General features: G+C 36.4%; 1 pseudogene; it reads left to right on the top strand.

The window, feature by feature from the left end:
- Nucleotides 1-3,019: 3,019 nt before the first annotated feature.
- LOC105509749 lies at nt 3,020-3,469 on the top strand (annotated as a pseudogene).
- The last annotated feature ends 477 nt before the right edge of the window (nt 3,470-3,946 follow it).

Raw genomic sequence — 3,946 nt, 5'->3', positions numbered from 1 at the left:
TTTTTTTTCTTCTTCCTACCTTTTTTTCGGGTAACTTCAAAGCACCCCAGGTCTCAGAATTAAAAGGTTAAAAATATTTTAGTACTCTCCAAGATACAAAGTAGACTACTTGAGTTTTTTTTGTTGTTGTTGTTGTTTCTCAAGCTTGGGACATAAAGCTCAGAGCTCAGAACAGTAGAATTTTAGAAAGGAATAGATAGGATACATGAAAGAGGCTGCTGGAATATGAAAAAACTGGAGTAAAAATAAGCAAATCAATACTTCTAAAATGAAGCCTTCATTGGTAGAAAAAAAAATGTAAGTCACAAAAATGAGTTAGCAGAGGTTCTTGATTTCTAATTACTGAAGATTCCTAACTAGTGGTATTCTAATATGCTTACCAAATTATGAGTTGCATTACTTTTTAAAAACCTAAAACCTAGTCAAGAGTTACAGAGTGTCCCTGGTTTATTTTGTGTGGTAAGTTTTCAGTTCCAGTTATTAGGCAAAACAAAAATTTCTAATACGTAACAATGTAAAATAAGTGATTGGTAGAATAAAACAAAAGGGGTTCATATAGCTTTTGTACTGTCTTCTTGAAAAAGGCATATTTGGCCATAAAAGCTAATACATACTTTAGGAATGGAAATGATGTAACCTGATTTTTCCAAGTAAGATTTGTTCAAGAATAATGAACTTATGTTGTCAGTTACGGGTTCAAGCATTAATTCACTTGGGACTGCTTCTATTCAACAGTATGCTGTCTATGTAAAGAGTTACATGGAATTAAATTTTAGCATTGGAATCTATTTGAGATAGCACTGTCTTTTATATTCAAATGAAAAATTATGGGGCTCTAGAATTAAGTGTTACTAAGCTGATATAGATAGAATAATAGTTGTATTACAAGGAAAAAAGCAAGAATAATATGTGTATAGGGTTTGAATCATATACTCTCACTAGAGATGTGTTTTTTAAAATTGTGAATGTTTGTTGATTCATTCAAAACCGTTTGAAAATTGTGAGGGAGCCAGAAAAGGGGACAATATTTAGATGTATAATTTAGATGTATAGTTTGCTTGCTTATCTGGGAATGGTTAAGTTCCTTTTTTTCTGTATATTTTAATTGGTGAAATTAAGAGTTTTTATTCTTCTAGATTACTTTGTAAAATAACATGGCATTTTATAGATCTATGAGATAACTGAGGCTCATACATGTTGAGTTTTAACATGTGGAGGAGTCTGATGTGCATCCAAGTCTGTCTGCCCCTAATGTCTCTGTTTTTAACCACTATCCTCAGAATGAAATACATTCATATAGTAGAGACCAATTCTTAAACAAAACTCATCTTTACTCACAAAATTAATCTGTGAAGTACCCACTGTTCTCAGTTTCTGTCCCTCTCACTTTTTCTTTCTAGCACTTTGCAGTTTTTAATGAAAGTGATTTTTTTTCTGAAATTATTATTTTCATGTTTTTTATTAGAGGATTAAATTTGTTGCTAAGATCATTTAGTAAGTCTTTTTCAGTCTTTTAAGATTAGACTTAATATTAAGTCTAAACTTAAAGATTGCCTTGAAGTATATTATTTAGCTATATTGCATTATTCTTCCTTATGTAATGAGCTATAGACTGAGCACTCCTTGACAAATCACAAGAATAAGACCCAAAGAATCAAACTTTTCCAAGTAACTTAACTGCATCCCAGGACAAAACTCAGGAACATTTAGAGGAACAAAAGAATATCCAGCAGCCAACAGATAAAATTCACAGTGCCTTTCCAGGCATGCAAAGAAGCCAGAAAAATGATCCACAATGATGAGAATAATCAATTATCTGAAAGTGACCTTAAGCAGAGAAAGATGTTAGAACTAGTAAAAACATTGAACATTATTATAACTATATTCTATATTTTCAGAAAGTAGAGACATGAAAGACATTTTTAAAAACTCGATGTGGTTCTAGGGATGAAAACTACAATATCTGAGATCTGCTAATGATATTTGTAGCAGATTAGACATGGCAGAAGAAAAGGTTAGTGAACTTGAAGGATATAGCAAAAGAAACTATTCAAAAATGAAAGAGAGAAAAAAGAATGACAAAAGCATCAGTGAGCTATGGGTCAAACTTCCAGAATCCTTATGTAAACATAATCAAAGGCATCAAAGGAGAGGAGGAAAGCAGATACAAAAGGGATATTTGAAAAAATAATGGCCAAAATTTTCAAATTGGACAAAAACTATTAACTCACAGATCCAAGAACTCAACAAGAAGAAAACTACACAAAGAATGTCATAATCAAATTATTCAAAGCCAATGATAAAAAATATTGAAAGCAGCCACATGTTATAGAGTAACAAAGATAAGGCTGACAGCAGATTTCTCATTGGAAATATTGCAAGTGAAGAGATAGTAGAACATAAAGTACTGAAAAAAAAAAATGTTAACCTAGGATTTGATACTCAGCAAAATATCATTCAAAAAACAAAGGCAAAAATAAAGATGTTTTCAGACATACGAAGACAAATAATTTTTTACCATCAGGTAGACTGAAGGTAGACTGTGGTAGGTTGAAGATATATACTACCTTAAGGCAACCAGTAGAATAACAAAACAGTTATAGCTAATAAGTCAACAAAGGAGATAAGATAGAATCACAAAAAAAAAAAAAAAGGAAAAAGGAACAAATAAGTGGTAAAACTAATAGAAAAATGGCAAGGCAATAGACTGTAATCATATCAGCAATCACATTAAATGTGTATTATCTAAATATCCCACTTAAAAGACAAAGATTGTCAGATAAAAAGCAAGACTGCTTTTGGACCTGGATGAACAGGAAGCACCATCACGGAAATCGTCTCCTGCCACAACAATGACTGAAAGATTCAACACCAGGAGCCCAAGAGCCAGGACATCTACTGAAGGCTGTTGGTTAAGCTGTATAGGTTTCTGGCCAGAAGAAACTCTACCTTCAACCAAGTTGTGGTGAAGAGGTTATTTATGAGTTGCACCAAATGGCCATCTCTGTCTCTTTCCTGGATGACCTGGAAGATGAAGCTTTCTGGCCAGGAAAACAAAACAGCTGTGGTTGTGGGGACCATAATGGGTTCAGGACGTGCCCAAACTGAAGGTGTGTGCACTGCATGTGAGCAGTTGGGCCTGCAGCCAGATCACCAAAGCTGGGGACAAGATCCTCACCTTCAACCAGCTGGCCCTGGACACCCTCAAAGGCTGTGGCACCATCCTGCTCTCTGGTCCTTACAAGGGCCAAGAGGTGTACTGGAATTTTGGCAAGGCCCTGGGAACCCAGCACAGCCACACTAAGCCCTGTGACCACTCCAAGTTCAAGCACATCAGAGGCTGATGGGCCAGCCAAGGCTATAAAAACTAACCCTGGATCCTCTACTCTTATTAAAAAGATTTTGGCCTGGGCGCAGTGGCTCATGCCTGTAATCCCAGCACTGTGGGAGGCCAAGGTGGGCAGATCACTTGAGCCTAGGAGTTCAAGACCAGCCTGGGCAACAAGTGAAACTCCATCTCTATAAAAAAAATTCAAAAAAAAAATTAGTTGTGAGTGGTGGTACATGCCTGTAGTGCCAGCTACTTAGGAGGCTGAGGCAGGAGGATCACTTGAGCCCAGAAGTCAAGGCTGCAGTGAGCCATGATCGTACCACTGCACTCCACCCTGGGTGACAGAGGGAGACCCTGTCTTGAAACAAAAAATTTTGGATGTTGGGGGGAAAATAAAAAACAAGATCCAACTGTATAATGTCAATAAGAAACACATTTTAGGCTGGGTGCGATAGCTCACGCCTTTAATCCCAGCACTTTGGGAGGTCAAGGCAGTTAGATCACCTGAGGTCAGGAGTTCAAGACCAGCCTGGTCAATATGGCGAAATCTTGTCTCTACTAAAAATACAAAAATTAGCCAGGCATGGTGGCGGGTGCTTGTAATCCCAGCTACTT

This window comes from Colobus angolensis, unplaced genomic scaffold (genome assembly GCF_000951035.1).
Source record: "Colobus angolensis palliatus isolate OR3802 unplaced genomic scaffold, Cang.pa_1.0 Scaffold101, whole genome shotgun sequence".
NCBI lineage: Eukaryota > Metazoa > Chordata > Mammalia > Primates > Cercopithecidae > Colobus > Colobus angolensis.
This window is presented reverse-complemented; position numbering and strand designations above follow the sequence as displayed.